General features: G+C 38.6%; 1 protein-coding gene across 2 annotated transcripts in view; it reads left to right on the top strand.

Annotated features, from left to right (window-relative positions):
• Positions 1 to 1575: 1575 nt before the first annotated feature.
• The window catches only part of LOC150082343 (xibalbin-1-like), a 52047-nt gene continuing 28411 nt past the window's right edge, over positions 1576 to 25211 (top strand). The window contains exon 1 of one of the 2 annotated variants that reach the window (XM_090380144.1): positions 1576 to 1742. The gene's annotated coding sequence lies outside the window, so the exon portion shown is untranslated. The remainder of the gene's footprint in view (positions 1743 to 25211) is intronic. The other variant, XM_090380142.1, reaches the window with a different exon arrangement.

The following is a 25211-nucleotide window of genomic DNA, read 5'->3' as shown; positions in this document are numbered from 1 at the left end:
AACCTTCGAACTGTGTGTGTAGACACCAATATTGTTCAACACCTACAAGTCACCAAGTGATAAAGTCAGAGTACAATATTACACATGCCGCGTGTTCCAATTAAAGAGAAGTGAGAAACACCATCTCCGAAGTAGGAATAATATTCCATGGTAGGAGGGATTTCAGATTTGTAGTGAATCCAAAGCTGCTTGTATGAATCTAACCCTGGTGAGTTGCTTGACAAAGGTCAACTTTGTCAAGCAACTGACCAGATCAACTATCTGTGACAGCAAATCAATCATAAACTTAAAATTAATGAACTCTGTAAATACTTTTAGGTAATTTGCAAACAGTGCGAGTTGATTAACTTATTTTCCTATACCTTTAGGATGCTCTAGGCAGCTAATTTCACATAACTGAGCCATGATTTCAAATGTGGCATCCTGAGATTCACATATCGCCTCCAACCAGCAGTGTGCTACATGTGATAAGGGATACCCGTTTGCGAGTTTCCTCATCCCATTTATCAATTATTCCACAAGCGCATCTGCCTCTTTGAAGAGTGCAACAGTTTATGCGCCTGTGACGTCAACACCACACACCCTTATCTAGAAGACAATACTATCTTTTATACAATGTGGCTTATCAGAATGAATCGGGAAAGAAAAAAAACTACAACTTCGATTTGTAGATAGAAAGGGAAAATCTTTCAATTCTAAAAGAAAAGAAGGAAAATCATATTTTTAAAGATAATAAACGTAAACAACCACAGCGCACGCGCAATCTTTTATTTCACCGATGAAAATGCTTAAGGAAATTTTATTATTAATTTATATTATTCCTTTATATAAAAATAATTAATTTTCAAGTGGAAGTATATAAAATAATAATATTTAATTAATTAAAATATTATTATAATATTTCGATTTTGTAGAAATGAAAAGGCGAATTTTTAATCTGCTGCTTTCAGCACGCGCTCCTGTGACGTAAAAGAACGCAGCGCGAGTGTCTATTTTCTTCCGATTGATGTTTTTAGTTTCGTATATAATACTTAACATAATTTACTTAAATAAAAATAATTGCTTGAATAAAATTAATCTTAAATTAAAAATAATTGCTTTAATTAAATTTTGAGCATATTTTCCGTATATTATTATCAATATAATTCCAGTAAAGTTACGTAAACTTATTTGTGTCATTTGGCAACACACTCGATTAATGGCGTTACCTGATGTTCGTTGAAATTGCTTCAAGGAAATTATGTGAGTAAGACATTAACTGTTTCACCCATCTTACACTTTCTTTTCTCTGAACACCTAAATATTTCTGACATCTGCCAGTGTGTAAGTGTGACGTAAACGCTGTAAGTGTATGTTTGTGTGTGTAAGTGTGACAGTGGTGGTTATCAACCAAGTCTTCTACCCCATTCACTTCCTTCCCCTCAGACATACAGATGGATGCCCACTCCTGCGTCGATACGTTAAAAGTCGTCAGATTGTTACATGTTCTTCGAATTCATCTGAAACACGTGTTCTTCCAAGGGAGAAAGGATGCCACCATCGATTTTTGGCAACGCGCATGTGCGAGTCGTCTACTTGGGGGCAACAACATGGTTATAAGAGAGCTGATGCTAATCAACTCCAGAGAGCAAGCTTGTGACAAACTTTCTGTGAATAGCGTTCTTTAAGTGTGTCGGTGCGACATCGGGCCCCCTAAAAACAGTCTTCAAGATTTCACCATTGACGATACAGCACGTAAAGGGGTAAGTTTGTTTAGTTCTTCCTAGAAATCAAAATAAATAAATTTAGACGTTTTGTAGATGTTTGTTGTTGATGTATTTTCTTCATTTCATAATTGATCATTTATGTTTAATTTATTTACAACTTCTAGTGAGATCTGTTGCATTTTAATACACTTTTATTTGAAAGAAGATTATGTTTGTTGTGATATTTAGCAGAATTTAATACGTATTAAAATAGAATTGCTTTCGACCATTTTGGTTGATATCTCTGCACGATCTATTGGTTGCTAGGCCTACTTAAAATTCTTTTATATCTATTATATTCTATGGTGTTTAGTTGTGAAAAAGGCTTAAGTTTCGTAAGACTAGTGAGTTATATATGTAAATAAAAGTGTACACTGCTTATATAATAAAGGAGAGACCTCTACCGATAATATGAATTGACTCTAAAGGTAGTTCGAATTAATTAATCCAAAAACAGCTCGTATTCAACTGTGTGTTCTAAAGCCAGTTAATCTATAGCGAATACCTTCATTTTGTAATATTTCTATTTATTTTGCATATATGTATCCATTCATGTTTTTTGGAATCTTATGGACGCAATAAATAAACCGTTATTTTGGGAACAAACGTTATAAATACCTGACGCAGTTCACAATTTTATTCGTAGATCTAAAAAAAAAAAGAACTGAGTAGTATTTAGAAATTTCTATATTTTTAATATAAAAATTACAGCAAGATGGCAATTTATTTTAGATTTTACCATGCGACTTTTGTACTGAAGACATTTTTTTTTCTGCATATAGCAACATCAAGGGAACACCATATAGTTCCGTGTGTTCTGGGGTCCATTTTGTTTTCTGGATGAAAAAAACTGAGTTTCCGGGAGAAAAACCAGGCTACCTTCGCCTGAGACTTACTAACTCAGCCACGTTACTGAAAAGTTCCATAAAAATTGCTCCCGTCATCGACCAGAGGTCTCTTCATGCGGTGTAGGGAAGACGGCGATCCTACTAACTGTACTTCCCACGAGGGCATCAAGGGAACTGTCAATAAAGGGTCTACATACTATTCTTCTTCTTCAAAAAGTTGTTTCCATTTACAGTGGGTTTCCTCAGCCTACAAGTTATTTTTTGGTAGGAATTTTTCCCGCCATAGTGTGCGGTTCAATATGTCTTGGTCAGTTAATCCTCTGGCTAGCATACACTCCCTTACTCCATCCATCCATGTCCTAGGTCTTCCCCTTCTCCTTCTTCCTGGAAGTATCCATCCAAGATAGCCTTTGGATATCTGGTTTCTTGTATCCATTTTATGTGTCCATACCATGTTTTTTCTGTCTCTTCTAGAAGTTCTTGCTGAGCGTCTCCAAAAACCCATTTCTGTGAAGAGCAATTTGTTTTATCTGAAAACCTTAAATATTTAGGATGTGTCCTGATCCTGTAGACAACATTTCAGTCTTGCTAAAATTGATTTTCAGACCCCATCGTTTATATTCCTCAAAAAATTTACGACATGCATAGTCTGCATCTTCTAAGTCTTGTGCTATCACCACCTGATCGTTTGCAAAAGTAAATTGTGAATATAGATGTTCTTATTGATCGGCAATCCCAGTTTATTGCATTTTTTTGACCAGGACCAGGATCTCAAGCAGATGTCGATATAAATTTTGAAAAGCGTTGGAGACATGCAACAGCCTTGTAATAAGGCTTTTGAAGTGTGGAATTCAGGTGATAAAGCCGATCCCAATTTTAAATCTGCATCTATTTTTCCTGTAAATTATCTTGATAATGTTAATCAATCGTTCACCAATACTTGCCTCTTTCAGTGCTTCCCATAAGAGTTTTCTTGGAACACTGTCATATACCTTTTCAAGGTCAATGAAAATCATAAAGATTTCTTTTCCTTTCGATTGACATTTTTCAAGGATCTGTCATACTGTTGAGATATGGTCTATACATGACCTCTCTGCTGAAAAACCACTTTGTTCTTCTGACACCCCGATTCGAGCTTCTAAATGGTTCCTGATCCATTTTCCAAGAATCTTTAAAGTGGGTTCAGGACGCATATTCCTCTGTAATTTGAAGAGCCCTTTTGATCATCCTTCTTATAAATTGATGTAATTTATCCTGATATCATTTCTTTCGGTATTTCTTCTCCTCTCAGTATATCATTTAACAGTTTTGTATCAAAACAGCCACTCCTCTTCCTCCGTATTTCAGAAGTTCCATATAAACTCCTCCAGGTCCAGGTGATTTGCCTTTCCTTCTTTTAGTAACAGTTCCACTTCCTTAACGGATACTTTTAAGACCGATTTTTCACATCGAAAACCTCCACTGTCTTGAACTCTTCCCGGTTTTCTTTTAAGTCTTTCATAGTACTTCATCCAGTCTTTTAAAGGTATTAATTGCAAACCAGCTTTGTGTTTATTCTGTTTTCTTAATCTTTAAAGACCTTCTACGATTCCGCTGATCACTTGAAGCTCAATTTTCCATTAATAGTCGCGCACTTACTTTCCCATTCTTCATTTTTCGCTTCTACCACCAACCGATTGGCTATTTTCTTCTTTTCAACATAAATGTTCTGTATGCATCATTCCTTTCACCCAGCCATATCTGATATCAAGTTTCTTTGTGTTGTTTATTCTGAGAACGAACTGTTCACAAAGGTTGGAGAGTCTATCTCCGTTATGGTTCCTGTCTTTCTCTCCGGATCTTCCAATAACTTTGCTTTTTTGCTCAGTTCCTACTCTTGCATTGAAATCCCCCATTAAAAATATCTCTTTGTTCTTAGGGATTTTTTTCTCTTAGTTCTTTCAGATCTTCCCAAAATTCATCCTTCGATATATCAGCGGTGCCATTAGTCGGGGCATATATTCTAAAAATAGATATTTCTCTCCCATGCATTGTCAAATCCAATGAGATCATTCTTTCATTAATAAATTGCTAATTTTTGATATTGTCTCAATTTCTTTTTAACAGCAATAGAAACTCTTGCTCTTTCACACTTATCGACTCCACTCCAAAAATGATAATATTCTTCCATTATTTCTTCTCCACATCCCTTTTTCTTTGTCTCCGAATACATACTATTCACTTGAACTAATTTAAGGCCAATTTTCATTTTGAACCAAACAAATCGGCAGTCAAGTTTGTTTGATCTTAGCTGATATCAATCTCCAGAGCTACGTTCCGGTCAACCCTTCCCCAACTCTTCCATCATGCAGTATGACTGATGGCTTTTGAGGTTATGATGAATATCATGGCAAGATCCAATCTTCCTTACATTTCGAGGGTACAGCTCTGAAACGGTGTTCACAGGCCGGCCGCTAGTTAGTACACCGGACCGAACCTATTGGTAACTCTTTAGAAGGCTTCCGGATCAGCTAGTCTATAGACCAGATAGTGACTGGAGGGAGTCCGAGTAGTGTGTATGCGGGGGAGCATTGTCGAGGCCACGTTATGTCAAGGATCTGGGTATATTCTTACCATGTGTACGCCATATCCAAAAATTTACTTCATACAGCATGTCCCACCCACTTTTTGTTACTATTGAATACATCATGAATTCTCAAACTAAAGAGTAAGCTTGTCTACGAAAAGATCTAAACCTTCCAAACACTTCCTGGTCTCAATTCTAATCTCAACGATGTCCATTTCCACTTACAGTCTGCCAAACACCATCTACTTTTTCTGACAGAAGTTATCGGTCGATTCAACTACTGCTCAACTCAGTTGCCCAAATTATTCGCTGTATGATTCCTTTCGCCTCAAAGGTGGTACTTGTGCATATGTCCGTTCTGATATTCCCTGTCAGAGACTTGGTAATTTGGAATCTCCTCTGGCTTAAAATCTCTCTACCTTATTCTGTCAAATTCATATGTTGTCTCTACCATTCTTCGAATTCACTAATCACTTGGAATTCTTTGATTTCCTCTCTTTGCAACTTGACTTTCTCCAGTCCAACTTTCCTAACAGTGAGGTAATTTTCCTTGGTGATTTTAATGTTCACAACTCCAGCTGGCTTCCGTTTTCTAGTCACACGGACCCAGCAGGTCGAGATGCTGAGGCTTTTGCAATTACTAATGACCTAACACAGATTGTTCATTTACCTACAAGAATACCGAACAATACTAACTATACAGCCAACACGCTTCATCGTTTCCTCACAAACAACCCTTCTAAGTACAAGGTCGAAGTGAGTGGTCCTTTAGGAAACTCAGATCACAACTTGGTGATTGTCTCTTCTCCAATGGAACCTTTACCTCATGGCTATTCCCAACCACGTGTTGTTTGACATTACAAGAATGCAAAATGGGATGACCTGCGAGATTTCTTTTCTTCTTTTCCTTGGTCGGATTACTGTTTCAAAACTTCTGATGTCAACATTTGCTCAGATCTTGTCAATGAAATTATTCTTGTAGGAATGGAATTCTTTATTCCACACTCCACTTTAAAATCTCGTTCTTTATCTAAACCTTGGTTTTCCAATAAATGTGCTAAGGCTGTTCAAGAGTAGAACGTTGCATATCGTAATTAGCTTGTTTCCTATTCTTCAGTTTCATTTTCTGCCTACACCAAAGCTCGCAACAATTGTAAAGCAGTTATTAATCGGTCCAAACTAGAGTTTGAACAGGCTAAGAGTAGAAAACTTGGAAAACTTGCTTCTTGCCCTAATGGTAGCCGAGCATTCTGGTCTCTTGCCAAAGCTATTGGCCGCAACTTTTGTCCATCTCTACTCCCACCTCTATTAAAACCAGATGGTTCTGTTGTCACTTCGGCCAAGGATAAAGCTCACTTGCTGGCATCCCATTTTACTTCCAAATCACGTATTAATGATCTCGGTAAAACACCTTCCACTATTCCTAGCACGCTCCATTCAATGCCTCCTGTGGTCTACCGTCAAAAGGATGTCAGAAGGATTTTGACGAATCTTGATGCTAAGAAAGCTCCAGGTCCCGATGGTATTTCTCTACTTGTTCTCAAAAGCGGTGCTCCTGAACTTACTCCTATTCTTTGCCGCCTTTTTTCACATTCTTATTCCAAAGGTGTTTCTCCTTCTGCTTGGAAATTTGCTCATATCCAGCCAGTTCCTAAAAAGGGCGACAAATACCTCCCATCCAATTATCATCCCATTGCAATTACTTCTACTCTTTCTAAAGTAATTGAGAAATCAATTAACCGCCAACTCTTAAACTACCTAGAAACCTTCCGTCTGGTCAACGATCGCCAGTATGGATTCCGTCAGTGTCGATCCACTTGTGAAATTTTGGCTTATGTTACCCATTTATGGACAAATTCAACGGAAAAGTTCGGTGAAACACAAGTAGTTGCTCTTGACATCTCAAAGGCTTTCAATCGTGTTTGGCATAAAGGTCTTCTAAACAAGCCTCCATCTTATGGTTTGCCAACTGTTTTTTGTAATAGGTTATCCAGTTTTCTCGCTGATCGCTCACTGAGGGTGATGGTAGATGGCTCTCTGTCTTCTAACTTCTCCACTAATGCTGGTGTCCCCCAAGGTTCAGTTCTTTTCTCCACTCTTTCTTTTCCTCTTGTATATCAATGACCTTCTTCCATTGACTGGAAATCCTATCCATAGTTTTGCCGATGATAGCACATTGCATTCAACTTTCCATTTTGAGAAACCTTGTCCTGCTCAATAAGCTTCAACTTCTCGAAAATCTGCTACCAATTCCTTAAATGCCGATCTCCAAGTAATTCTCCAGTGGGGCAAAGACAACTTAGTTGATTTAAATCCTTCTAAAACTCAGTCTTGTCTTATATCTCGCAAAAAGGATTCTTCTGCTCCTATGCTTATCTTTAGTGAAACTCCGATTTCTAGGCAAGATGATATATCTCTTTTGGAGATTATCCTGACTTCTAATCTCTCTTGGCACAAGCACATTACAAATATTGCTTCCTCCGCATCTAAAAAACTTGGTTTTCTCTTTTGCTCTCGGTGTTACTTTTCTGCCAAACAGCTGTTCACTCTGTACAAATCGCAAATCCGCCCTACCATGGAATTTGTTTCTTTGATGATCAATAATTGGTTGGTTTATATCGTATTTAATTGGCCATTATGAAGTGCAATGTGCAGTTCATTGTATTATAGTCAGTTTGACTTTTGGTGATGAAAAACTCCAATTTCCATAGGAAAATCCGTACATTCCCTCACAACAGACGAACTAATGGCTACAATGTTAAATAAAAAAAAACAGATAAAATCTTCTTTTGTGGCAACAGAAATGGAATTCACGAACAGGTTTCGAATAAAAACAGTATACGCCAACTTGGACCGGAGTGTGCCCTCATTGATAGCACAGTTGGTTGAATCGCTGTCCACTCCACGCCTGATGGAAAAGACCTGAGTTCGAGTCCCATCGATGACGTGAGGAATTTTTATGGATCTTTTTCACAACGTGGCTGAGTTAGTCGGTCTCAGACGATGGTAACACGTTTTTTCTCCCGAACGGGGGTTTCGTCCAGCAAACAGAAAATTAACCACAGAACACACGCAATATGGCCTTAGTCGCTGATGCTCCTAAAGCCCAACAACATCAACCAGATCTTAAATCTATGGTTCAAGTTATCGCTATCGTTCACCGCCATTTATGTCCAGTGAACATTAACAAACTGGAAAAAATAAAACAATATCACATCTTTGACCTGCTTGTCGAAATGTCTTTATATAATAGTTGAAAAGATTCTGTCTTTGGTCTAAAGAATCGCAGACAAAATCCAGTTCTGACTAAAATTCAGCTAGTTCTTATCTTTGCTACAATTTACATCCGATGGGAGGCCTAGATGGCCAGGTATGAATTAGGGCTTGAAAACCGGTTTTATAAACCGGTTAAACCCGGTTTTCATATTGAGTTGTTAAAACCGAAACCGAGCTTCTAAAACCGGATTCGAATATTTTCTTAGTTGCCCTCGAATATAGTTTTTTGTTACGCACATTTTCTTTTGTTTGTTCGTTTGTCTGGATCGTTCAACTGCTTTATGTTTTAAACATGTTTTTTTATTTTATTTTATTTTATATTTAAGTACGAATCTCATGGGCAAGTGGCCTAAATCTAGGAGGGGTACCTTTTTATCTTCTCACCTGTATCATGGCACGATGCAGGTGTACTCATTTACGACTGAGTGAGTCGGAGCGATAGCGTAAAAGAAAATGCTCAACATTTCTCCGTTCCATCTATCTTGTTCGCCAGGCAAGTTATGGAACGCGCCTTTTTGATGGTTACCCACTAGAAACAGATTCGCTGAATATTGCATCAAATTTCGATCGTAGAAAGTTTTTTGCTTCTTTATTCCTATTAAATTTGCGAGCAAATGTTCCCCAAAAAGCAGCTTCACCAAATTTAGCTTTTATGTAATTTTGAAAATACAATAGATTTAATTGGGGAAGAAAAATTGCAAGTAAATAAATAAAAAATTTCTTTCTTGAAAATTTTGAAACTTGCCTCGTTTAGACTCTTCATTCAGTGCTTGCGGGAGTGACGCATAGTATTGTGCCTTTGTTATCTTCAATATGTTTATTTAAAATTGTCGGTGATATAAATTCCTACTAATTAATATTTATTACTCTTAATATGTCTAAGATGAAATCAAATGTATGGAATTATTTTGCTCGAAAAAGCAAAGATGAAGCACAATATTCGAAATGTTAGAAGATAATGAAGTCGTCTGGAGGATCTACATCATCTTTGATGTTGCATTTAAAGAAAATGCATCGGACTGACATTAAACAAGATAACAGTGAACCTCCCGCAAAAATGGTAAGAACATTAGAAAACTTTATAGTTAAAAAAATCTATGGAAGAAGAGATTTCAAAATTAGCTGCTTTAGATGGACTTTCTGTTAATTCAATTGCCAAGAGTGAGTTTATACAATGAAGCCTTCACCTTCAGAGAAATAAATACGATAAATTACCACCAGCCTCAGTGAATGGAATTAAAAATATGGTTCTGAATTATTATAAAACTAAGAAAGAAGAACTCATTCAGCATTTCAAAAATTCATTTGTTTTGGGTGCACGGTATTCATTGACTCTAGACGAATATACGTCTATACAAAATAAAAGGTATATGAATATAAATGTGCATTCAAAAGACAATCATTGGTCCTTAGGTCTTATTGAGATTAATGGTTCACTTGATAGCAGAAGAACTGAGCAAATTGTGAATGGACACTTGAAGGAATTTGGTTAGAACTTGGATGAGGATAGTGTTGCCTGCACCACCGATGGAGCAGCAATGATGATTAAGTTTGGCAAGTAAATTACGCCTAATAATCAACAATCTATAGCTCATTGTATACATCTGTCAGTTATAGATGTACTTTATGAAAAAACAATCAATTATTGCTTTTTCATAAAGATTATGGTGCCACAGTCTCTGAGTCTCCCAAAGACAATGAAGAAAATGAAAATAATGAAGAAAGTAGTGATGATGAAGAAGTTGAAGAAAGACAGCAAGGCATGCTTTATCAAACCGACTTTACTGATGAGCTCATTTATTTCTTCAATCCAATGGCCAATATTGCACAAACTATTAACAAAGTCAGAAAAATTTGCAAGCTTTTTCGAAAATCGCCAACCAAAAATGACATATTACAAAATTTTGTTAAAGCAAAATTTAATTGGAAAGAATAAAAACTTATATTAGATTGCAAGACTAGATGGGATAGCACATTCTATATGATTGAGAGATTTTTGAAATTGAAAAATTGCATTCCAAATGCTCTATGTGCAGTACTGTCAACTGAAGCTGTGTCTGACGATGACTGGAAAACACTTGAATTGCTAAGTGAAACTTTGCGACCAGATGAAATGATTCTGAAGGCTATAACCTCAGAAGATACAGACTTACTTAAAGCAGAGTCTTCAATAGAATTTCTGCTGGCTAAGCTTGATACAGCAGAAAACCCATTTGCTTTAAAGTTTCACCAAAGCCTTTTGCAGCGTTACAATGCAAGACGAAATTGCCCAACTGTGGCTTTGCTGAGCTATCTACGCAACCCCAAAAAGTTTAGGAAAGAAGATTCAGGTTCAAGAACTTTTTATGTTCCAAGTAAGCAAGTTTTGAAAAAGCATGCTGAAGAGATTTATCAGAGATTATTGGCAAAACATTCCGAAGAAGTCTTAGCGTTGAATGAAGAAACTGAAAATAAACGAACTGTTCTTTTAGAAGAAAACAAAGACTCGTCTAGTTCCGATGTTGGAGATACACTCATGCGAGAGTATGATAGTGTAATAAAGAGATTAACTGAAGAGCCTTCAAAATATCCGAGTGAATTGGAAGTCAGCAAAGAATTTAAAATTTTGGAGGCAACTAGCAGTAGAAGTGAAAAGCTGGAGAAAGTTTATAGAGCACTGCTGACCACTAAACCAACAAGTGTCCAATCTGAGAGAGTGTTTTCGATCACTGGTCTCTTTAACACAAAAATAAGATCAAGTCTAAGTCTATATATACCAACTAAGTATTTGTAAAATACTTTACTATTTGTAAAGTATTTTACAAATACTTTAAGCTGTTTTTTTCACATTATTTTTATTTATTTATTTATTATTATTATAGGGCTTATTATTGTTTTGTTTACTATACGAGAAGATAGTTTTTATTCAAAGGATTTGAGTACAATTTGTAATTTTGTATAATCTCAAGCCGGTTACTTTTTTGGAGCAGTTTAATTTTTTTATTTTTTTTACTATAAGAGGTGATAGATTTTGTTTAAAAGATTTGATTACGATTTGTACAATCTACCCAAGATAAAATAAATACCTGTGTTATAGCTTTTACTTATTTTCCCTAAGTCTGAGAAAATCGGTTTTAAAACCGGTTTTAAGAGTAATAAACTTCGGTTAAACTCGGTTTTGAAATTTCTCGGTTTTATGCAAGCCCTAGTATGAATAGTATCATGTGAGAACTCATGAATAACACATACTATTTCTTAATGAAGATTTAACTTATCGTATCCAATAGACAAAGTTTTGGACCAAAGTTTCTAATTCACGTCCAATTTAAGATCCTTCTGAAACTTATTCTTGTCTTATATCTCACGAACAGTAGTCTTCAGCTCCTACGCTTATCTTCGATTCCAAGGCGATCTCTAGACAAGATTACATATATGTCTATTAGGGATTACCTTCTAATCTCTTTTTTGAGTGTGTTTTTTGGTCGATTTGGCTGTTTGTTGGTTGAAAAACCCAAGATTCTGAGAGGAAAACCATGCTACCCTTGCCTTAGACTTACTAACTCAACTACGCTGTGAAAAAGATCCATAAAAATTCTCGCGTCATTGACGAGATTCGAACTCAGGTCTCTTCCACCTGCCCAGGTGGAAGAGACCTACCGTCTGTGTTATCCATGAACTATTGCTCTTTAATTCTGCAATATCTGCTGAATAATCCGCGATAGATTCGAATATTTCCCAGAATTCAAGGATTTTTCATCCAGCAGACAATAAAAACCGACCTAACGATACACGTAGTTACAGACGCAACTTGATCGATATTATGATTTGTCTACAATTTGTTCTGTAAAAATCTCTGAAGGCATTCTCATTTCGAGTATTGCATTTCCTTTTTTGAAAGTTAAGACTTTCTCCAATAACTCTTTTCGACATCTTTTCAAGGATTTGTCAAAAAACTTCGCGTCTTTCACAATTTGCCTTTCTTTTAGTTTTAGGAGTAATACAATCCTTGATTGTGTCATAACATCGTATTTTCTCAAAGCAAACATCGTCTTTTCAACTATTTCTATTTGTTTAATGTAGGTTCTTTGGTATGATTGCCAAATCTTCCCATCATAAATAAGAGCCAACAAACTACCGAGTAAGAGTCTTTAGAAAACACTTTCACAAGACTAAACATTTTAATTGCTTTTCTAATAAGATTACTGATGCATGTATTTATACTATAATTTGATGGACTCTTAAGATCTTTTATAGCGAGATTTCTCCATTTAAATTATAATCAAAAGAATAGATGGACCATTTTCTGGTCCATCTATTAGCTTCCTGTTTCTTCAAGAGTTTGAGTGTTGAACGCCGTAGTGCGCAATAGCATACGCGATTGAGATGGTTCGAGCCCACGTGACTGTTATATACAGATAAGATTTATTATTCTTGTCAAATTGGCTAATAAATAGAGTTGAGGAAACAGGTCACCCAAATATGATGGTGAGTGTCATTTTTAGCATCTGAAACGTATTTTGTAAAGATGGACTGTAGAAAGGGTTCTGAGGTCATGCTTCTTAGCAAAACAAACCCAAGCGCCACCGAAGCCTACCTAGATTCACAATTTACGCATGCCAGCACAGAATCTGTGGGGTGTGAAGTGGTGGCTGCAGAGGTATAATGGTAGTGGGAGTAATTCAGACCAGAAGATTTTGAAAAGTTTGTTGTAGGGTTTTAGGTGCATCAGCAGCTTAGGTCATATTGTTCTATGGTTGATTTGTCTGTTTGCTGGACCGAAAACCAGAGTTTCCAGGAGAAAAAAATCATGCTCTTCCCTGAGACCTGCTGACTCAGCTGTTCTGTGAAACAGCCCATAACTTCCTCACGTCATTGACAAGATTCAGACTCCAGTCTTTCCCACTCGGTGTGGGGAAGACGGTGATGCTACCTACTGTTCTACCCACGAGGGCTGATCTGTAATAGTACCACAGATGAAGTTAGGGTAGCGACCAAGGCTGAGTATGCGAAAGGACAAGGAGTTTTTCATATATCTGAATACAAAAAAGAAGAAAACGAATCAGATCGGACCCTTGTGTACGGGGCGCGAGAAAGTCTTACATAACTCAGCTGAATAGATACTTCCCATCCATCTTTATCAATGAAAGATCGCATCTGTCTTTATCACATCCATCCTTACCTTCATAATATGGAGAGACTGTGTGAGTGAGGTTGAGATAAAATTAGTGATTTCAAATTTACAGTTGACTGTTTATCAGAAAACATTTTCAGGCTTTTAGGCAAGTAAGGCTCCTGACGTTTATGGCATATACTCAGTAATTTTGAGCGAGGCAGCCAGAGAGTGTATTGGAATCACTGAGGTCAATTATGAGGCAATCATTGGACTCAGGAGAGATTCCTTTAGATTGGAGAAGTGTCAGCTTATCGTCAAGGGAAAATCATGTTTAACTAATTTTAGCACAGCATTTGACTCAGTCCCTCATGAGAGGGACTGAGTTTGGGATTCGGGGTGAGATTCCCAAATGGATCTCAGAGGGACTGCAAGGCAGAAGACAAGAGTTGTGATTAATGGTTATTTTTCAGATTACTGTTGTTTCTGCTTTTCATATGTGACATCGATCTGCTCATAGAGGGCGTGATATCAAGCTTTTCAGATGATGTTAAGATTGGGAGAGTTTTTAGTGGTTGGTGGCAGCTGTTTTTTAATTCAGCAAATTGCAAGTTCATACTCCTGGGGAACAGTGACCCGAAATAACTTAGAATTAAAAATTAAAAACAGTTGAATTAAAAACAGTAGATGAAGGAAAGGATTTTGGAGTTACAATCAATACGGGTGGACATAAATTTTTGCGATCAGTGTAGGCAGGAGGCAAGAAGGGCCTACAGTGTCTATTAATGATTTAGATAAGAAGTCTAAGTATAGAAGATTGCACATCAAAAATATCGAGTTTCTTTAAAAAGTCCAAAGACAGGTAACTCGCATGGTGAAATAGGCAAAAGTGTGTTCATACGAGAAGAGACTTCGAATATGTGGGCTACAGAGCCTGGTAACCAGGCATCTTAGAAAAGGTCTAATTGAGGCTTGAGAGTGGGTAGTAAAATAAATGAAGGTAAATAAATACAAATTACGGGGGAAGAGGTTTAAACTGGGTTGTAGGATGTTTTCTTTTAGCCAGCGAGTTATTGAAACAAGTTGCTTCCGTGGGTAGTTGAGGCTGACAGCCTGAGGATATTAATAGAGCAGCTAGTAGTTAACTACATGAGGAGGAAAATACATAGGTATTTTTTTATATTTTAATGTTTATTTCTATTATTATTGTTTCGTTTACTTCTAGTTTTTGTTTATTTTATTTTTTTTAATTTTTGGCTGGCGCAGAAGAGCACGTGGCTTCCTTGTAGAGTGTCACTAATACTATTTGTCAGCTTCTGTGGTATATGTGGTCGCATTGGAGCATAAACAGAATATTTTTCACTTTCTTAAATCGTGGCCCTCTGGTGGTGAACACCGGAGCTTTTTTTTTTTTTTTCTTAAAAACTCCTGTTAAATTTTATGATCTCTGACTGTGCAAAAAGCTTTTCTTTCTTTTTCTTTTGCTTCTTTTATCGAGTGTTACTGTAATGTCAGTCCTGGAACTTCATGTTGGACAATAAAGTATTTATTAAGATTTTATAACAACGCTTGAAGTCTACAGTACCATTGAACAAAGGTAAACATGGGGTGTAGCGAATAGCTCAGCCAGCTGGCAGTCTCTCAACTTCCTCACGCGCACACGCAAATGTGTACATTAAATTTATGACAGCCAATTATCCTCTTCCGTACAACGACACTCCAAACTGAGCCATCGATAGACATGCATCTGACAGCCGATTTCTGTACTCCAGCCAAATCTAAATATTGTTAATTTTAAAACAGACGAACATTATACATTGAGTGTTCACTTTATTAGGTACACCTGGACTCATTATCGAAAGTGCCAGACAGATGCTGGTCCATGTTGACTCAGTTGCTTTCCACAGTTACAAATTGGATGGTTGTGGAAAGATCGCATCCCACAGGTGATTCGATTGAGGTATACTTACTGGAGAGCCAACTTCAATAGGCTGATGTTCTTGGAACCAGTTTTGTACAGTTATTCCATGGAGCATTATCCTGTCGGAAGAATCCACATAGTTGAAAGCATTTTGAGAAACCTGTGACATCCAAATGTTTTTCCACTGGTATAAACCAACTCATACCACCCCCCCCCCCCACAAAAAACACTCCCTGCACTATTATTCCGCTACCACCAGTGAACATTGTTGACACCTGGCAGGATGAATCCATGGACTCATGTTTTCGCCAAATTCTTGTCCTCTCACCAGTATGCAATAGCAGGAACCAAATGTCAATTAATTAATTAGTCATTTAAATGTATCGTCTTGCCCATAGTCCTACTGAATGGAGTACATACAACATCCGTACGTATCTGTCCACCTGGGCTCCACTAAATACCTGCCCTCGTGGGTAGCAATGTTGGTAGAATCGCTGCCCTCCCTTCACCTGGTGGAGAAGACCTGAGTTTGAGTTCCGTCGATGGCGTGAGGAATTTTTATGGACCTTTTTCCCAACGTGGCTGAGTTAGTCGGTCTCAGGCAAGAGTAGCATGGTTTTTCGTCCAGCAAACAGAAAATTGACCACAAAACACACGCAATTTACAGACAATCACAGAGCAATATGGCCCTAGTTGCTGATGCTCCTAAAAACCCTATAACAACATATAACCATTAAATACCCCTTATTAACAATGATCTTTAGACAGAGTATGTTCACAGGCAATATCTTTTTGTTCTTGTTATGTGATAGAGATGTAAACCTCCACGAGGCGTATCGCGGAAGACATTAGCTGTGAGAGGAGAAATTTATTAAACTTCATCAGATATTTACATCTTTATTTCCCCAGTTGAGACAAAGTACAAGGAAAAGAAAACTTTCTTTAGGATCTGCAAAAAGGAAGCAAACCGTTTCCGATGTACCAAACAGATGATCTTGTTTTCTCCATTCTAAATGTTCCTATTTAACGAAATGAATCGATTTCATCATTCACTACAAGGAACAAAGGCTTTCTTCAACTGAACCAAAGAAGCATTTGGGAACTGGTGCGGATATAAAGTCCAAGATGATGTAGCTCGTTACATAAACGCGGATAAACAGGAAAAATTGCTGAATGCATTATCTTTTTCACTTGGGGCTCTTCAAGTTTAGTAGCAGAAGGTTTCTGCATCCATTGTAGATAAATTTACTTGGAAATTGCGTGAGGAAGCCATTTCTACTTTATCTACTCTATCAGCAAGTTAAAGTCTTTATGTAATGTTTTGCATGATGTCTTTTCATTGCGTCCCTATCGATACTAAATGCATCGATAGGGACGCAATGAAAAAAAAAAAGCAGGAACCAGTCACTCACGCATTTTATAAATCATTTAATATCTGAGTTCGTTTTGTCTCCAATTTTATTGTGGGTTGGCTTCTTGGACCATATTAAACTCTACAGATAAACGAACTCCGAGAATTAATAAGTTCTTTGGGAAAACGCCTCCGGTCAGATTACGGCGTACGTCATTAGGGCGTTTTGGAGTGGAGAAGACATTCTGAAAGACGTTACCAGTACCGCTAAAAATTCATCTGCTCGAGCGACTCGGTCCTAAAGCGCGAGAAAGCAGTTGCGATTCGAACGAGAAGCATTTTAGTTTTCTTGGTGACTGAGTTGCTCATTAGAGAGAATACTTAAGTGTCGCACTTCAGGTGAATGGTTGCCTTGACGATCTGCCGGTAACACCCTTCTTTGGTTTATAGGCAAACGAAGCTAATTACCGATGTTGTCTTGAGATTTTCGATAGAAAATTGGAATAAGACATTCGCTGTTCATAACAAGGTTCGAATAACTGCTCATCCACCTTTGTGTCTGCGTACTTGTTTATCCGTGGGGCTACGTTCTGTTTTCTTAAGCATCTTTTATTAGCATATGTGTGTAAAGTGCCTATTGTCTTTGCCATGTCCGTCCGTCCGTTCGCATGTAATAACTTGAATTCCATTGGATGGATTTTCAATAAATTTTATATTTAGCTCTTTTAGAAAATATTTGTCGAGCCATTCGAAATTTCATTCAAATCGGACCGATAGAAATTCGGCAATTGTTTCTTCGAAAATTTCAAGCTACTCCATAGATGCATTGAGTGACCACTGAATTATGGCCACCTAACTAATACCATGTTGGGCTACCGTGAATAGCAGCCTAGGTGAATAGCAGCCGCTATTCACCTAGGCATCAATTCTACTAGATGTCTAAAGACATCTGTAAGTATCCGCAACTATGCTGCCTGCAAGGCTTTCCACGGTGTCAGGATAGATGACGGTTGCGTGTCCATATGACTCACTTCCACTCCAAATCATCTCACAGGTGTTCAATTGGATTGAGGTCAGGCGAATTTGGAGGCCAGTAAAAATGGGTGATATCTACACTGTGTTCCTCGAACCACTCTTGCACAGTGCTGAGCCGATGATACGGCGCATTATTGTCTTGGAAAATCCCACTTCTTTCTATCCAGGAAAAAATGCAACATGGCAGGATGCACGTGGTCCTCTAAGAACTGCCGGTCGACCTCACCAGGGGTCCTAGTACTTGCCATCAAAGCTCCACGTTAAGCAACCACCACAATCTGTGGATATTGGGCACCATGCACGATGGATCCATGGACTCGTGTTGTTTGCACCACACACTGTTCTAGTGAAGTTGTTCGGCTTTTTATACTGCGAGCTATAGTCCATTACGGATGGAGTGATCATAATTCAGGGATCACTGAGTGTAAATGGAAGTATATTTCGAATATTTGAGCATTATTCTAGATGGGAAAAGTCTGATCGAAACTGCATTTGTTTTGTTGGACCCTGATTAGGTTCTGGTCCAATTTTGATCCACAGCCCCAATCTCCTTACCCTACTGAAACATTGCTGTAACTTTTGAACAGGATCTTATCCTTTCAAAATTCCAGGAATTTTTTTTAGAATGCCCTTCTGCACTTTTGTACCAAATATCATGCCAATAAGGTAACTCATATTTCTGTTCTAAATGCCTTGATAACACCTCATTATGGGTTAATCTATTGATATGATTCTTGGTACCAAGGTCCAGAAGAATATTCTAAATTCAAAATAAGTCCTGAATTTTTGAAAGGATCGGAGCTACCTTTCCAAGTTTATCGCAATGATTCTGTATGGGGAACTAGAGGAAGTCAGATCTGGAATCTGACTTCCCCTCCCCTCGAACCAACAAAACGTGTGCTTAAAATTTGGTGTGAGTCTGACTTTTATATCCCCAATAATAATCAGATATCCGAAACTAATATAGATTTCTTTGGAGAGGAACTGCTGGAGGCTCTCAAATCAGAATGGATCTCAAAACCTTCTCAAGGACTAATAGATTATACTCTGAAAATTTAGTGTCCATCTGGCTTTTCCTTTTTGGGTAATGTCCAAACATGAGAACACACTTCCATTTATGTTTAGGAGACAACGCGAAAATTTTTTGGAAAAAGAAATGCCCAATTTCTATTGGTCTGATTTTAATGAAATTTGATAAAGCCCGATAAATCTCCCTAAAAGACCTAAATATAAAATTTCACTAAGAGTTGATACGTGCGCACAGACAGACAGACGGATGACATAGTGAAAACATTTGTGATCTTCACCATGTCTACCTGCCCGTCTGTCTTCCACCAGCCAGCAATCCCCCAATAAAATTTTAGCTCAAAGAGCAACACCTGGAGAGTTTAATTTCTTTTTTTCACTTCAGATATTAGAGATGTCAGTGGCCCAATAAACACAGTTGTGTTGGTTACCATGTTCATTATATTCACTCATGAAGCGTGTCCTCAACTTTTGCTTCACCACGTATTTCAAGTTTCTTTAACTCTCTCTCTCTCTCTCTCTCTCTCTACTTCCATTATTTCTATTTTTATCCTGCACCTTTTTTTCTTATTTTCTCCGTTTCTCTTTGCCTCTATTTATCTCATTCACCATATTTGTGCTTCCTGTTTTCCTCTATAATTTGATGACCATCCCTGATACCACAAATCCCTGCTATAACACTGTTATTATGATATGGTCTAGTATTTGGATCAGATCTGTTCCTTTCCTTACCTCTTTTCATCTGGAATTTGTGCACTACCCTTGTTTTCTTTCAGCCCCCTTCAATCTAAATTTGGCTTCACCATCTGGGTCTTTCTTTGCCGCTTAACACCTGTCAAGACGAGAATTACTACGCCAGCCAAGCGAAAAAGTTTGGCTGATTCTTTAATAAATGTCGGGCCATCTCATGTTTACCAAGCCCAACTTTTAGTGAATTATGGTGGAAGATATTTCTGCCCCCCTGGCAAAAACGATCTCTAGTCTCGTGCACTTTCTCTTCGGTTTATCTATCTTACCCATCTTTGGCCCTGATGAGTGCACCTAAATACAATCTCATCTTTGGCATCTAAAATATCGAGGTATTGGGGACAGGCGCCATTTTTATAAGTGAATATAGGCTGACATTAGTAGGTTATGTGTTACAAATCGAATTTGCGCAGTTACGACCTCTACCGGGGAGTAGATGTATTGCAGTAAAACGCTAAGCTTGCTTCGAGAAAGAATCTATATTTCTGTAGGACGGGTTCATTATTAGAGGGTGAGGAAAATCGCTGTGCAGTTGTGGGCTGACAAACTTAAAACATATCTCATGTTGTTCTTGTTTTATTAATTATTATCCATTAATTTAATCGGCTATCTGCCCAAGGACACGCGCCCTCAAATAAAGATGGAACCCACACGGATCTCTTCTTCAAGGGAATGTTTAATAGTCCATTCTATTTCCTTTTGTTTTAGCCCTAAGGACATATAAATTGGAATTTTGTTTGTTCATTTAAACTACAGAGAGCAGTGGCCATGACACACTACGTTTGTTTGATTTTTATTTGATACTTTGCCGTATAGCAATCGAACTAAACAGGAAAAAACTATACATGTACTAAACAGGAAAAAAGGAAAGAATTAGTCGCAAAGAGCAACAACTGTGGTGCGGACTTTTCTTGTTTTTATGTACAAAGAAGACATGGGCTTAATGATTTATCAGGAAGTTTGAGAGAATAAGAATAGCTTCTTCCTGCACACCTCCCCAGCTTTCCCCCCCCACCTCCTCTCCAACTCAACATCTGCTGGGGAAAGGGGCGGGGTGGGGGTCTCATCCGCCTGATGTGTTTACTTGGGAGTCGCAATCAAGCGCCTAATACCCCAAGGAATTGTATTAACTCCTGCACAAGTCAGAGGGACTAACTCTTCAAGCACACATGCTACTGGAAATACGCCCTCTAGCGACAAGCTGACTTCTTAATCTCTGTGATGACGCAAAAATGTCTGGGTGTCACGTGATCTTCCTCACTTAGCAAGGTGAACCTTTAATTAAGAAGATGCTTTTCTGGAATTGCATGCTATAGAAACTGGTGGAGTTAACGCTTGCTATTTATAACTTTGCCATGAACACTGAGGCAGCAAAAGAATTAATGAATATTACTAAATTACGTGTTTATTCCTTTTCTTTTCCAAGATAGTTCTAAGGTGTAACCGTAAACATCTCTGAAATCAATTTACGTTCACTCCCACCTTGGTCTTCATTGAGTTAGAACGCTTACGTAGCTGACAAAGCGACGTTAATGGGACACGTTAGCTGAAATCCAGAGTGACTTGTAGAAGGCATGGTAGTTCATGCATGTGGAACACTCTTTCTTTATAAAACAGTATCGCGCCCACAGATGGTTTAGACATCACCTATTTCTGTCAACCGTGATCAGTATATGGCTGCCAGACGCCTCTTAAACTGAGCTAAACAGGATGTTTTAAATAAATCCTTGATTTATTTTCAAGGATTTATCAATAAATCCTTGAAAATGTTACAGAATAACATTTTCCTTTCCATGGTCTCTTTAACCCATTCCAATCTTACTCGACTTCTTCTATCACTCGGATCTGTTCTCTCACCCGAAATCCGATAAATCTTCCAGGATTTACCACGTAGTTTTAGTAAAAAATATGAAATATCAAAAAGTGTCCCACAAGAGGATATATCTTCATCTTCGCAAGACTGTCTGAGTAATATATTCACTTTATTCGGAATATATCCCCTCTAAGCCCTTGTTTAAAGATCGGAAAAGTGAATGAACCTGAGATCCTCTTTAAGCATGTTACATTTACGTCTTGAATTCTTTGAAATGGGTCTCGTACAGTGTTCTGTCAAAAGTTAAAGAATAACTGTCATATTTGGGCCACCCGATAGCTGAGTTAGTCATGAGACCGACTAACTCAGCCACGAAGTTTAAAAAGCCCATAAAAGTTCTTCACGTCATTGAGGGGATTCGAACCCGAGGCCCTTCGCCCAGTGTGTGGAAGACTGTGTTTATAACCACTGTGCTGCCCTCGGACAAAATTGAGGAACAGATCAGTTTTGGTTAGAACTCCATCCTTCTTAGATGGATTCGACTTGGATTCGAGAATGATTCTGATCTGAATTAAAATTAAAAGTAAACACTTTAGGGATCAAATCTGAGATATGATGAAATACCATTTCTAGGACTGGATCGTCTTCTGTAAACTTCGCAGGCAACGCAGTGGTTATAATCACCATCCTCTCCACACCGAATGCAAGAAGCTCTGGTTCTAATCCCATCAATGATGCAATGAACTTTTATGGACTTTTTTCACTCTGTGACTGAGTTAGCGCCGACCGGGCTAGCCGAGTGGGTAAAGTACCTGCCCGGCAACCCAAAGGTCGCGGGTTCGATTCCCGCCTCGGGCTTGGATCAAAGTACTGCAAAAACCCTGGGAGGTGCAATATGGCCACAGAAGCCGATGCGCCAACAACTACCAAAAAAAAAAAAAAAAAAAAAAAGACTGAGTTAGCCAGTCTTAGGCAAAGATAGCAAGGTCCTCTCCCCACAGGAAATTTGAATTTACGTCCAGTAAAATCGACCACAGAACACACAATCAATGAACATAATACATGGTTGGGTAAATCGGTTATTCTCAGGTGGCCCTACATTTTTAGTGAGGAGAATAAGGCGACTTCTAGCTCCAGAACGTCTGAGGATGTTCATATTGAGGTTTCCAGTAAAAATAAGTTAGCTTTATAACTGAAGTGGGAGGAGACATCATTGGAAATCAAGATTAACGAGACAAATATGGATCTGGTGATTGTCATATATGCACAGAGCCCCTTTATCCATGGGCCGAAGTGTGGGTTAAATGAAGTATAGCAGCTAAATCAAAGGACGAACTTGAGATATTAAACGATGAATACGAATGTTTTGTCCGCATTTTGCAGACGTTGACGAACATTGACTTGAATTTGATTAGGCTCAAAGAACTGACGGAGAGGAATTGCTGATCTTAGAAGAAAGAGGTGAAGGTGAACGCCCAAAGTGTTTATAAAACTTTACGCCTCAAGGCCAGCTGTCCACACAAACTTTTGGAACTGCAACCAGGTTCGTGGAAAGATGGTTGGCATCGTTTTCAAGGCAGAAAACTTCTGTTTACAGAGTCCCGCATCACACCAATGGATATATCTGCAGCGATGCCTAGCCCATCCTCCTTGGACTGTGGAACAGTATAAACATATCCTATGGAGCGACAGCTCGCGTTAGTCTTCGGATCAGATGGTCTAGTGTGGGTGTGAAGAATTCCTAGGTAACGTCATCTGTATCGGTGCCTACAGTGAAATTCCGAGGCGACAGGTTCGTGGTGAGGCTGCTAAGTCGTACACTGACATCTTGGACCATTCCAAAGTGTCCCCACTTTGGCATTTCTGTGGAAATGGATTCTTCATATTCCAACACAATAACGCTCTATCTCATACAGCGAACAATCCGGGAACTGTCAGAGCTGAAGTCAATTGAACCTTGGCATTTGGAGCTTTGCTGAAGATGAATGTTTCCATTGTTTTGTTTCTGAGTCATAGTGATGTATCCGGCATACAATTTGGTCAAAAAATAAAATCATTATCATTCTCTCTAATAAACTCCCACCATTGTATGAACACTTTTTCCTGTGGACTTTTTCAGGTGTCAACAAGCTCAGAAACCATCGGGCTGCCACCTTAGACATGTGCGGGAACTCATGCATTATAGTGCAACCAGACCCATGGCTAATGGTCGCTTCATTTGTAGTGGCACGTCTGTCTTCAAGGATTAGCCACAATGGTAGGGGCTGTGACTGAGATGCATCTTCCTTCTCTTGGGCCACGTGAACACTACTTCGCCCCCACCCAAACTGTCTTTTCCAAATTTCTACATTCTCGTGTGATGGACAATCCTCCTCGTATACAATTTTCATCTCCTCGTGGATTTATTTTGCTTCCTTGCCTTGCAAATGTAGAAATTTTATAACGGATCGTACCTCAAGCTGCTCCAGCCTGCCACCTCTCGCTGTATTCATGGCTCTAGTTCAGGTACCGATTGATGTAGAAAAACAAATAAATATACTTAAACTTATGGGACTTAGTAGAATATCAAATTCCTAACTCAAATACACTGTGCTGCCACTTTATTAGGTGCACCTAACTAGTAGCGTGTTGAGCCTCCAAATTGTTTTACAATTTAGCCTTCAAAACAGCCTGAATTCGTATAGGCATGGATTGAACAAGATGCTGAAAACGTTGTGCAGAAATGGAGTACCATGCAGACATGAGTGTATCATGCAGCTCCTTGAGATTCGACGGAAGTGTAGGCCTGCAGCGAACAGCCCTTTCAAGCTCATCCCAAAGATATTCAATAGGATTGAGATCCGCAGACTGAACGGGCCACTGCAGCAAAGAAAAGTCATTGTCATGTTCCTGGAACCATTCCATAGTGATTCGGGCTTTGTGCACCAACGCATTATCCTGCTGGAAGTAACCATCTGACTGAGGATAAACTGTCAACATGAACGGATGCACTTGGTCAGCAACGATGTTTAGGTGCGATGTGGCATTCAGACGTGAATCTATGGGTATCAATGGACCCAACGTGTGCAAAGAAAACATTCCCCACACCATAACACTGCCCCCACCACCTTGCACAGTAGTCGTCAGACATGACGGGTCCATGGATTCATGTTATTTTCGCCAAATTCTGAGCCTTCCATCAACATGATGCACCAGGAACTTCGACTCGTCAGACCAAGCAACGGTTTTCGAATCCTCGATAGTCTTGTGTTGCTGTGCCTACAGGAGGATAACAGAGATAGACGATGTGGCCGTCGGCTGTTGTAGCCCATTCGCGACGAAGTGCGACTAGTGGTCCATTGCGATATTTTGTTCTGCACACCAAGGTTGTATTCTGATATGATGTGCGACATTGTGGCCCGTCTGTTTGCTTGCACAATTCTAACCATCCTCCTCTGACCTCGCTCATCAACATGCGATTTTCTTCCACAGAAGTGCCGTTGAGAGGATGTTTTCTGTTCGTTGCACCATTCTCGATACACCCCTGAAACTGTGGTGCGTGAAAAGTTCAGGAAAACTGCCGTTTCAGATGCTTTGTCCAGCACGTCTTGCACCCACTACCATGCCACGTTCGAAGTCCGTTAGATCACTCCTTTTCCCCATTCTTGCTACGTTTTGTACGCTTAACTGATACTAAAAAGGTTGTTCTGCTGCATTTATATCCACAACTGTGGTCATGTGACTTGCAACGTTGTGGGACAGACCGTTTGTGTGCACAGCAGGGGTGTACCTAATAAAGTGGAAGCACAGTGTAT

The sequence above is a fragment of the Mastigoproctus giganteus genome, chromosome 8 (genome assembly GCF_048544385.1).
Source record: "Mastigoproctus giganteus isolate SK-2022 chromosome 8, ASM4854438v1, whole genome shotgun sequence".
Taxonomy (NCBI): Eukaryota; Metazoa; Arthropoda; class Arachnida; order Uropygi; family Thelyphonidae; genus Mastigoproctus; species Mastigoproctus giganteus.
The sequence above is the reverse complement of the archived record's forward strand: the minus strand, read 5'-3'. Positions and strand labels throughout refer to the sequence as shown.